The sequence below is a fragment of the Anomaloglossus baeobatrachus genome, chromosome 5 (genome assembly GCF_048569485.1).
Source record: "Anomaloglossus baeobatrachus isolate aAnoBae1 chromosome 5, aAnoBae1.hap1, whole genome shotgun sequence".
Taxonomy (NCBI): Eukaryota; Metazoa; Chordata; class Amphibia; order Anura; family Aromobatidae; genus Anomaloglossus; species Anomaloglossus baeobatrachus.
The window spans coordinates 249,002,921-249,015,497 of record NC_134357.1 but is presented as its reverse complement, the minus strand read 5'-3'; positions in this window follow the sequence as shown (position 1 = coordinate 249,015,497).

The window sequence follows — 12,577 nt, the reverse complement described above, 5'->3', positions numbered from 1 at the left end:
CACACAAGTCGTGGGGACGGCAAGACTTGTGCAGCAGACCCTTCACCATCTATCACCATAGTTACCCAGTGCCCAGTCAGCGACATGTAACGTCCCTGTCCATGCTTACTGGTCCAAGTATCGGTGGTGAAATGCACCCGTTGACACACAGAGTTTCTCAAGGAAGCGGTGATGTTGTGTGCGACATGCTGGTGTAGCGCGGGCACACCTTTCTTAGAGAAGTAGTGGCGACTAGGCATCTGGTACTGGGGCACAGCGACAGACATAAGGTCTCTAAAATCCTGTGTGTCCACTAGGCGGAAAGGCAGCATTTCGGTAGCCAACAGCTTACAGAGGGATAGAGTCAACCTCTTAGCTTTGTCATGGGTCGCAGGAAGTGGCCTTTTATTTGACCACATCTGAGGGACAGAGATCTGGCTGCTGTGTGTAGACGGTATTGAGTAGGGTGTCCCTGGAAAAATGCAGGTTTGTGAGGAAAGTGCAGGCGGAGACATGATGTTGCCTTCATCCAACGTTGGTGCTATCGATGTCTGAGAGAGCTGTACACACTCACTTGTTTCCCCTTCCAAACCAACTGACGACCTACCAAGCAAACTGCCTGTTGCGGTTACAGTGGTGGAAGTTGTGGGTGGAAAAACAGGTGTGACAGCTGTCCCCACAGTCCTAGACGATGACGAGCGCGCGGATGCACTGGAAGGGGCAGGCGGTGGATGGTTCGCTCCGCTAGGCCGCATTGCAGCACGGTGAGCTTCCCACCGGGCCATATGATATTTATTCATGTGACGATTCATGGAAGAAGTTGTCAAACTGCTGAGGTTTTGACCTCTACTAAGAGAACCATGACAAATTTTACAGATCACATAATTTGGGCGATCTTTTTCTATGTCAAAAAAGGACCAGGCTAGGCAAGGCTTAGAGGCCATGTGACCTGTTGATCCACCCCGAATAATGCTCAGAGGCAGAGTGGTGGCTGAGGATGCAGTTGTAGACGTGCTACCAGTACTCCGACTGTGTCCAGGAAGGCGCAAGGTAACTTCGTCATCAGTTGCATCCTCCTCCACCACCTCTGTTGACCTCCTCGAGTGCCTGACTGTGGGTTGACAGTAGGTGGGATCTAGAACTTCATCATCAATTGTTGTGTTTGCACTCCCCTCCCCCTCAGACCGAGCCTCTTCTTGCCCTGACCGAATATTTAAGTTGTCATCCCAATCGGGTATCTGCGTCTCATCTTCATCAGTATGTTCCTCATTGTCTATAACCACAGGTGTTACAGTTTGTGACAAAGGGTCAACATTATGCTCAGAAACTTGGTCCTCACGGCCTGAATCAGAGTCACAAAGGTTCTGGGCATCACTGCAGACCATTTCCTGTTCTGTACTCACTGTAGCTTGGGAGCAGACCTCTGATTCCCAGGCTATAGTGTGACTGAACAGCTCTGCAGACTCAGCCATCTCAATTCCACCATACTGTGCAGGGCTGATGGAGACTTCAGAGCTGGGAGAAAGCAAGTTTGATTGGGATGACAACTCAGAGGACTGGTGTTTTTTGGATGCGGTACTTGAAGTGGCTGAGAGGGCACTTGTTGGACCACTTGAGATCCATTCAAGCATTTTCCTTTTTTGGCCATCATCTACCTTTGTTCCTGTTGTTCGTGTCCGTAAAAAAGGGAGCACATCGGATTGTCCACGGTAAGTAGTAGACATCTTACTTTTGCTGGTAGATGGTCTATCTTCAGCAGATGATAATGGAGCTTTGCCACCTTCCCCACGGACAAAACCTTTTTTGCCTTTTCCACCACGCCTCTTCCCCTTTCCACCAGCATCTGTCATTTTGCCACTCATGTTGATTGCGACAAGATTGTGCACTGAAAATGTGGTAGTAAAAATTGAGAGGTGGTGTAGATTGCAGTGGTGGTCTAGCTTTATTAACAGCAGAATAATAAAGAATAAATATCCCTGACAATGCAACTACGGCCCTTAAACTGGCAGCAAAAATTGCTAGTATAATGGCTTAGTTATAATGAGTTGGAGTGTGCAATGCAGGCAGAGGTGCTGCAAATGTCTTTGCACTAGTGGGACTATAGCAAAGTCCAATAGCCACGTTTAGGATGCCACTAAGTACACTGAGTGTTTGCTAGTATAATGGCTTAGTTATAATGAGTTGGAGTGTGCAATGCAGGTAGAGGTGCTGCAAATGTCTTTGCACTAGTGTGACTAGACAACAGTCCAATAGCCACGTTTAGGATGCCACTAGGTACACTGAGTGTTTGCTAGTATAATGGCTTAGTTATAATGAGTTGGAGTGTGCAATGCAGGCAGAGGTGCTGCAAATGTCTTTGCACTAGTGGGACTATAGCAAAGTCCAATAGCCACGTTTAGGATGCCACTAGGTACACTGAGTGTTTGCTAGTATAATGGCTTAGTTATAATGAGTTGGAGTGTGCAATGCAGGCAGAGGTGCTGCAAATGTCTTTGCACTAGTGGGACTATAGCAAAGTCCAATAGCCACGTTTAGGATGCCACTAGGTACACTGAGTGTTTGCTAGTATAATGGCTTAGTTATAATGAGTTGGAGTGTGCAGAGGACAGGAGGGTACAGTGCCAGGATTGTGGGGCTCTGGGTAGAGGAAAGGAAGCCTGCCTTTCTATTCCCTCCTAATGGGGAAATGCAGCGACGAAATCCCTGACCTTAGCTACACAGACGCTGTCGCTGTTTTCAGGACCTGTCACCTATGGCTCTGACCCTGCCGGTACGAGCCCTTAAAAGGACTGATGGAAAGTGCTATCCCTATGCTGTCCAGCGCTGTGTATAGAGCGCATACAGCTGTATCAGCGATAGGACTCAGGACGGAGCTGCGACAGTGATGTCTGACACCAAGGACGCAGAAGAGATAATGGCGTCCTGGAGGAAAATGTCCGGTTTTATAATGCAGGGACATGTGACATGGACATCCTATCACACATGCCGTTGCTTCTCTGGCTAAAAGTCCACTTAGCTGTGTGTGTGTCTGGGATTGGCTGACATGCTGGCCCGCCCCACAAGACGCGCGCGCTTAGGGAAGGAAGACAAGGAAAAAAAAAAAAAATGGCCATTATACAAACAGCAGTGATCTGAAGGCGCTGTTCACTCACACTATACACTGAAATTCCATAATAGTGTGAGTCACAGAGTGACTTACACTATTACAGCGGAAAGCCAGCTAGGAATTAGCTGTTTTTTTGCTGCTAAAACCGTTCTCGAACGTTTCTAGAACTATCGAGCTTTTGCAAAAAGCTCGAGTTCTAGTTCGATCTAGAACAGGCCCCAAAATCACTCGAGCATAGAACTGGAGAACCTCGAACCGCGAACCGCGCTCAACTCTATTAGGGAGGGTTCACAAACGAAAAACTACTAACAAATAAGGAATAACGTTTGGAACACCATTCTAAGTCTGAACCGGGTGCAAAAACCTAAAAAACATCACTATGGGGAGATAATATTCCCCTTACATAGTCACTGGTGTGCATACCTTATCTCCCCATAGTGATGTTTTTTAGGTTTTTGCACCCAGTTCAGACTTAGAATGGTGTTCCAAACGTTATTCCTTATTTGCATCTTACGACAAGACTTGTACATATCAATTTGAAAATCTGTGAAGTTAAATTTCTCGGGTAGACAAAAATTAAGACCCTTCTCTAGGGCTGACATTATGTCCTCAGTTAATACTCTATGTGAGAGATTATACACTTTAATATTATCTTGATATTTTATTTTCTCCATGTCACTTGCTTCAGCCGTCTGATGTCTATGTCCTCTATATTTTCGTCCGCCTCTGCGTGTAATCCTCCTAAAGGGATAGTACCCGATGGTCCCGGATTATTATCAGATCCAGATTTTTTCTTTGAGGGTGGTAGGGACTCTTCCGTCCCACTAGAGTCCGTATCTGTGGTCCAAGCTCCTCTTTTAGTTTTACCCGACATTTTTATAAATCTTTTATGAAATCTATTTCTCTTTGGTGGCGATCCTGTAGTAGTCATTTTAATATTCCATTTGAAAATTGTGTTAGACTCATAATCCTGTTTATCTCGGATGAATTTTTCTTTTTTCCTTTCTTTAATTATTGTTTGAAATGGAATTAATTTTTTGTCTAGGTTTTTAAAAAAAATCAACCATTGGTCATTAGAAAAGCGAGATTGTAGTTCTTTTCTCAATCTTATAAATTCTTGGGTGACCACCTCATGTTCTTCTACATTTTTTTCTAACACGATTGTCAAAAACTGCATAGAACTTTCTTTCTGGAGTTGTTCCCACTTCTCCTTAAATGCCGCATCATGCTGGTAGAATGATATATTTTTCATCACTCGTAATCCCCTAGGAACACGATCTGAGGTTTTATAGGCTGTTAAAGATTGAATCGTCCAAAATAAGCTAATTTCTTTCTCTGCCAGAGTGGTAATCTTATGCTCCAAACTTTTAGTGCTGATTATTTCTGTGTCCAGTTTAGTATTGCATTCTGTGAAATACATGCTCGCTCCCTCTCTCCCTGCTAAGGCTAGTTTCACACTACGTCTTTTTAACATCCGCTGAAAACGTTTTTTTAGCGGAAGTACGGATCCTGCTTTTACAGCAAATAACGTATGCAAACGCATATGTTATTTTGCAGGATCCTGCACTGGATATTTAGGGGCGGGCATTGGAGTCATGTGATCGGGAGTGAGGGGAACTAGACTGGGAGGAGGCTTCTGACAGCTGCAGACGCTGGTAACCAAGGTAAACATCGGCCTTGGATACCCGATATTTATCTTGGTTACGAGTGTCTGCAGCTGCTAGGAGCAGGGCTGCCTGCACGCGTAACCAACGTAAACATCGGGTAACTAAGAGAAGTGGTTACGCGATATTTACCTTGGTTACGAGTGTCCGCAGCTCTCAGGCAGGGGAGAGAGAGACAGGAGAGGAAGGGGGAAAGACAGAGATAGAGAGAGAGGGGGTGAGGGAGGGAGGAGGAGAGACAGACAGATCACTGGAGACTGGTTCTGGGCATGCTCAGTACTTTCTGGGCATGCTCAGTACAAAAGCAGGATCCTGTTACAACGCAACTGAACGCATTCTGCTAGGCAGGATCCAGCACTCATTGAAATGCATTGCAGCTCGCGGCGCAATGTGAAGGATCCTGTGAGATGCGTTATTTTGACAAAGCAAAAAAACGCTACATGTTGCGTTTTTGAAACATGTCAAAATAACGCAAAAGGACGGATCCTGCGTCTAACGGACGCAAACGCATGCAAACGCAGGTGGACGCGAGTCCATTGAAAATGCATTGCAGTGAAAACGGATTTGCACAGGATCCGTACTTCCGTTAAAAAAACGTTTTTAACGGATGTTAAAAAGACGTAGTGTGAAACCAGCCTAATAGTCCTGCACCTGTGCCTTCCAGGCTCTCTGCAGCAGTTATTTCCATCATGATTTTTGTTAAAAATCGTCTTCAGTCAGAGAAACCATGAGAACATTAACTCCTTAATACAGTATTTTTACTGCAGGCAGGCGTGCAAGTGCTGAAAGTCAGATGTATAAACTTGAAATAGAAAAAGAAGGAATGTGCACAGCACTGCTTACCTATTTGGGAGGTAATGTAGTAGTCCCGTTCCAAACACTATTCAGTGTGGCTCTTGCCTGATAATATTCTTGGCGTGCCGAGTATAAACATGGATCTTTATCCTGATCTGATGGATGAAGAAGTCACCTACCGAGGTGCTATTGCCCAGCTGAAGCAAGTAAGTAAATAGAAAAAAGGAAGACGGGCAGTACTCTCCGGTATTATGGGACTGCTTTATTTTTCAATGCTGACAGGTGATACAGACAAGAGGGAATGGAGGGAGGGGAGCACGAGGACGACGGTACCGTTTCGCACCTCTAGGGGTGCTTTCACGGGTCCATACACAGTAAAATGTGAGTACCAAACATTTAAATAGATAATTTCTAACACGTGTTAGCGTTAAAACATGATTAAAAACATTCACATTTTGCAAATATATCGCAATAAACTGGATCGCACTTAATTGTGAACTACATCCTGCCGTAGCAGTGATCTATTACATATCAATAATGATCGAGCATGTTCAGCAAAGAATAGATACAATTTCTATTGATAGCTACATGAAAATGTATCAGCTTTTTCCCTCTAATTTTTATTGATTTTTTTTAAATTTTTTGAAAACGCGATTTTTTCTTTTTTATTATTTGTTTTATTGTGCAGGGCTGTTGGGGACATAATACTGTGTGTGGGGGCATCAGACTCAGTGGGGGGAATGTACTATGGAGGCATCAGACTATGTGTGGGGAAATCATTAAAACGACTCTGACCCGGACATAGAATCAAAAAAGGGGGGAGGGAAGGGTGTGGCATGCAATTTAAATATCACAAAAAAGAGAATTTTGTTTACTTACCGTAAATTCTTTTTCTTATAGTTCCGTATTGGGAGACCCAGACATTGGGTGTATAGCTTCTGCCTCTGGAGGACACACAAAGTACTACACTAAAAAGTGTAGCTCCTCCCTCTGAGCATATACACCCCCTGGATAACCAGATCTAGCCAGTTTAGTGCAAAAGCTGAAGGAGAATAGCCACCCACAAGTAAAGACAGAGCAAGAACCGGAACAACCGGAGCCTCTGTCTACAACAACAGTCGGTGATAACACGTGGAACAAGAAACTGCCAACAGGCAACAGGGAGGGTGCTGGGTCTCCCAATACGGAACTATAAGAAAAAGAATTTACGGTAAGTAAACAAAATTCTCTTTTTCTTTATCGTTCCTATGGGAGACCCAGACATTGGGACGTCTCAAAGCAGTCCATGGGTGGGAATAAACAGAAAACTGAGAAGTAGGCAGTGCCTAACTTCACAAGTGGGCGACAGCCGCCTGAAGGATGCGTCTGCCCAAGCTCGCATCTGCCGAAGCATGAGCATGCACTTGGTAGTGCTTTGAAAAGGTATGCAGGCTAGTCCAAGTGGCAGCCTGACAGACCTGCTGAGCCATAGTCTGGTGCCTGAAAGCCCAAGAGGCACCGACAGCTCTGGTCGAGTGTGCCTTGATCCCCGGCGGGGGAGGCACCTGAGTACACTGGTAGGCATCGGATATGGCCGACCTAATCCAATGAGCTAAGGTCGGCTTAGAAGCCGAGAGGCCCTTACGCCGACCTGTGGTTAGCACAAAAAGAGAGGTGCACCGCCTAAGAACAGCGGTGCGAGACACATAGATCCGGAGCGCCCGCACCAGATCCAGAGTATGCAACGCTTTTTCAAAGCGATGAACAGGAGCCGGACAAAAGGAAGGCAGGGAAATGTCCTGGTTAAGGTGGAAAGGAGAAACCACCTTAGGGAGAAAATCCGGAGTCGGACGGAGAACCACCTTGTCTTGATGAAAAAACAAAAAAGGTGACTCCGAAGAGAGCGCAGCCAAATCAGAGACTCTCCTGAGGGAAGTTATGGCCACTAGAAAGACCACTTTCTGTGAAAGACGAGACAAAGAAACCTCCCTAAGAGGCTCAAAGGGGGGTTTCTGCAAGGCCGTGAGGACCAGATTGAGGTCCCACGGATCCAAGGGCCGCCGGTAAGGCGGAATGATGTGAGACGCGCCCTGCATGAAGGTGCGCACCTGAGCCAGCCGGGCGATACGCCGCTGGAACAGCACTGACAGAGCCGAGACTTGTCCCTTGAGGGAATTGAGGGATAGTCCTAGCTGCAGACCGGACTGTAGAAAGGACAGAAGGGTCGGCAAGGAAAAAGGCCAAGGAGCATGGCCGGAAGAGCGACACCAGGACAGGAAAATTCTCCAGGTTCTGTGATAGATTTTGGCCGAGGAAGACTTCCGAGCCCGAGTCATAGTGGAGATGACTTCAGGAGGAATACCAGAAGCCGTCAAGATCCAGGACTCAAGAGCCACGCCGTCAATCTGAGAGCCGCAGAATTCTGGCGGAAAAACGGACCTTGTGAGAGAAAGCCTGGACGGTCCGGAAGATGCCACGGCACCTCTACGGACAGATGGAGCAGGTCTGAGTACCAAGCTCGCCTGGGCCAGTCCGGTGCAATGAGGATGACCCGACGGCCCTCCATTCTGATCTTGCGCAGAACTCTGGGCAAGAGAGCTAGAGGGGGAAACACGTAGGACAGATGAAACTGGGACCAATCTTGAACCAGAGCGTCCGCTGCAAGGGCCTGAGGATCGTGGGAGTGAGCCACGTAAACCGGAACCTTGTTGTTGTGCCGGGATGCCATTAGATCCACTTCCGGAGTGCCCCACTTGCGGCACATTGACTGAAACACTGCCGGATGCAGGGACCACTCGCCACTGTCCACGGTTTGACGGCTGAGATAATCTGCTTCCCAGTTTTCCACGCCTGGGATGTGGACTGCAGATATGGTGGACTTGGAGTCCTCCGTCCATTGAAGGATGCGTTGAACCTCCAACATTGCCAGGCGGCTGCGTGTCCCGCCTTGGTGATTGATGTAGGCAACCGCTGTCGCGTTGTCTGACTGGACTCAGATGTGCTTGCCCGCCAAAAGGTGGTGAAAGGCTAGGAGAGCTAGAAGCACAGCTCTGGTTTCCAGCACATTGATCGAGAGGGCTGACTCGGATGGAGTCCAAGTGCCCTGTGCTCAGTGGTGGAGACATACCGCTCTCCAGCCGGATAGACTGGCATCCGTGGTGAGGATCACCCAGGACGGGGCCAGGAAGGAGCGTCCCTGAGACAGAGAGAGGGGCCGAAGCCACCACTGAAGGGAGCCCCTGGTCTGTGGCGACAGAGCCACTAGCCTGTGCAAGGAGGAAGTCCGCTTGTCCCAACAGCGGAGAATGTCCAGCTGCAGAGGACGCAGATGGAACTGGGCAAAGGGAACAGCCTCCATTGACGCCACCATCTGACCCAGCACCTGCATCAGGTGCCTGATGGAATGACGGCGGGGCCTCAGCAGAGAGCGCACCGCCAGATGGAGGGACTGCTGTTTGACTAAGGGCAGCTTCACAAGTGCCGGCAGAGTCTCGAACTGCATCCCTAGGTACGTGAGCTTCTGGGTCGGAGTCAGAGTGGATTTGGGCAGATTGACAAGCCACCCGAATTGGACTAGAGTGGCGAGAGTGAGCGAGACACTCCGCTGACAGTCTGCACTGGATGAAGCCTTGACTAGAAGGTCATCCAGGTAAGGAATCACTGCCAACCCCTGGAGGTGCAGAACTGCAACCACTGCTGCCATGACCTTGGTGAATACTCGAGGGGCCGTGGCTAACCCGAAGGGGAGAGCCACGAATTGGAAATGTTCCTCTCCGATTGCAAAACGTAGCCAACGCTGGTGTGAAACTGCAATTGGCACATGCAGATAGGCATCTCTGATGTCGATGGATGCCAGGAAATCTCCTTCCGTCATTGAGGCAATGACTGATCGCAGAGACTCCATGCGAAAATGCCGCACCTAAACATGCTTGTTGAGAAGCTTGAGATCCAGGATGGGCCAGAATGAACCGTCCTTTTTGGGGACTAGGAAGAGATTTGAGTAGAAACCTCTGAACCGTTCCCGGGCGGGAACCGGTACAATGACTCCGTTGGCCTGCAAGGATGCCACGGCCTGAGAGAAGGCGGCAGCCTTGGAGCAGGGGGGAGTTGACAGAAAAAATCTGTTTGGCGGGCTGGAAGAGAATTCTATCCTGTAGCCGTGGGAGATGATATCCCGCACCCACTGATCGGAGACGTGTTGAAACCACACGTCGCCAAAGTGGGAGAGCCTGCCACCGACTAAGGACGTTGCTGGCGCGGCCAGATAGTCAAGAGGAGGCTGCCTTAGTGGCAGCAGCTCCTGCGGTCTTTTGTGGACGCGCCTTTGTGCGCCAGTTGGGTTTTTGGTCCTTGGCTGAGTTAGTGGACGAGGCCAAGGGCTTAGAGGATGACCAGTTGGAGGAACGAAAGGAACGAAACCTCGACTGGTTCCTACCCTGGGCAGGTTTCCCGGTTTTAGTTTGTGGCATGGAAGTACTCTTCCCGCCAGTAGCTTCCTTAATAATTTCATCCAGTTGTTCACCGAATAGCCTGGATCCAGCAAAAGGGAGCCCAGCAAGGTACTTCTTTGAAGAAGCATCTGCCTTCCACTCTCAAAGCCACAAGATCCTGCGGATAGCGAGGGAATTAGCCGAAGCCACCGCAGTGCGGTGAGACGCCTCCAGCATGGCAGACATGGCATAGGATGAAAAAGCTGAAGCTTGGGAAGTTAAGGCAACCATTTCGGGCATAGATTCCCTGGTGAGGGAATGCATCTCCTCTAGAGAAGCAGAGATGGCCTTGAGAGCCCACACTGCTGCAAAGATGGGGAGAACGAGGCCCCAGCCGCCTCATATACAGATTTGGCCAGAAGGTCAACCTGGCGGTCAGTGGAATCCTTAAGAGAGGTGCCATCAGCCACTGATACAACGGTCCGGGCTGAGAGTCTAGACACCGGAGGGTCTACCTTTGGTGAATGAGCCCACTCCTTGACCACCTCAGGTGGAAAGGGAAAACGGTCATCAGAACCACGCTTTGGGAAGCGTTTGTCAGGACAGGCCCTAGGCTTGGTCACAGTGGCCTGAAAACTGGAGTGGTTAAAGAACACACTCCTTGTCCTCTTAGGCAAGGTAAACTGGTGCTTTTCTGCCAGAGAGGGTTGCTCCTCTGATACTGGCGGATTGAGGTCCAGTACAGAATTAATGGATGCAATCAAATCACTAACATCTGCGTCACTTTCGAACAGATCAATGGGGCACATGGAGGTAGCGTCCGAGCCCCCAGTAAAGGCATCCTCCTCGTCCTGCGAGTCAGCTCGTGAATCAGAGCCGCGGGACGAGGAAGGAGAGGGGACCCTGCGTCTCCTTTTAGGAGGACGGGGTCTGGGACCAGATGAAGAATCCTCTGTGAGCTCTGCTGAGAGAGCCCTAGCAGCAGAGGCGCCCTGAGAAGGGGGCTGATGCATGTTCAGCAAAGTCCGGGACAGCTGTCCCATGGAGTCGTCAAAAGACTGGGAGATTGACCTAGAGAAGGATTCTACCCAAGCCGGGGGTTCAGCCACCGGAGCCGGAGCAGCCGGAGGGACCACTGTGGGTGCGATTCCAGGCTGAGGCATTGTCAGGTTAGAGCAGGCATCACAATGTGGATATGTGCTCGGTTCAGGCAGCACGAGCTTACATGCAGTGCATATTGAGTACAGCCTTGCAGCCTTGCTCCTCGTGTGAGACATGCTGCTGAAGTGGGGGCTCTGAGCCAGAATGACCCCCAGAGAGTATATAAGAAGGTCCACAACCGGAGGTTGTGGCTTACCAGACCGTTTGTGTGCCCTCCAGATCCCACAGCCCGGACCCCCAAGCAGCTTAGCAGGGATGCTGCAGCCAGCGCTGATCCAGAGAAAAACGCTGAGAAAATGGCGCCGGAGCGAGGAGAGGGGGCGGGACCTGCTCTGAGAGCGGGATCTGGAGGGCCAAGGAGATTTACAGGGGAGGGGACATGTACTCAGAGAGGAGTGTCCCTCCCCTGTGCCGAATGGCCGCTGGGCGGAGCCGCACTGTCCCTCTGCATGATTGACATGCGAGGGCAGTGAAATCGAAAGTAGGCCTCCGGCGAAGCCGGGGCCTAAATTTAAGCGATGCGGCCGGCGCGCAGGCACCATCGGCGCGGTTCTCAGGCGACAGCCAGAGAACCGGCCGGAAATGTCACAAAAGTTACACAGCACACTCTCCCACCATAATAAAGTACCGGGACCCCCGAATATAAACGTCTCAGGTACTTAGCTTGCTGAGACGCAGGGTTCCAAGTACCTGGGGATGAGTGCTCCGTCCAGCAGGATCCTGAAGGGCTGCGGATGGAGACCGGTCTCCTGCAAAGCAAGGAGAACCGTGCTGGCTCCCACTTCAAGCCAGAGCCCGAGGGATGGTGAAGGAGCGCGGCATGTAAGGCTCCAGCCTTGTAAATCAACCTTAACAGCACCGCCGACACAGTGGGGTGACCCGGACGTTGCCGTGCTGCCATTGTACTGTATCACTCTGTACTGGAGTGGACCGGATCCGCCAATCCGGCGAAAAGCCGGATGTGTGAAATAGCCCTTATGGAGCAAAAGCTCCTTCAGGTTTCCACCTCTCTCAGGCAATCTCACTTTTTCTATTGCGTTAACTCGCATGCTGTTCACATTACCCGCATGCGTTTTTAAAAAATATTGAGCGGCTCCTGACAAACTTCTTCCAGAGACTATGAGAGTAAGGCCGGGGCCACACGGGGACTACTGTGATCCTCGCATGACACTCGGCTCACGCTGGCAGCACAGCGAGAGCTGACTGTCATATGAGTGTCATTGCGACTGAGGTCCAGTCGTGCGATCGAACCACAGCTGCGGGGGGCAGGCCGGCTCTGAGGAGGGGCGGGCCGGCGCTGAGGAGGAGAGGGAGGGATTTATCTCCCTCTCTCCTACGTTGCTAACTATTGCCATTCTCGCTCTGCACTCACAGAGCTTTTGCTCCGTAAGGAAACTAAATGGATCTTCCTGATGGGAACTAGATTCCCCTCAGGAATGAACATGAGAAATGATATGTTGTAT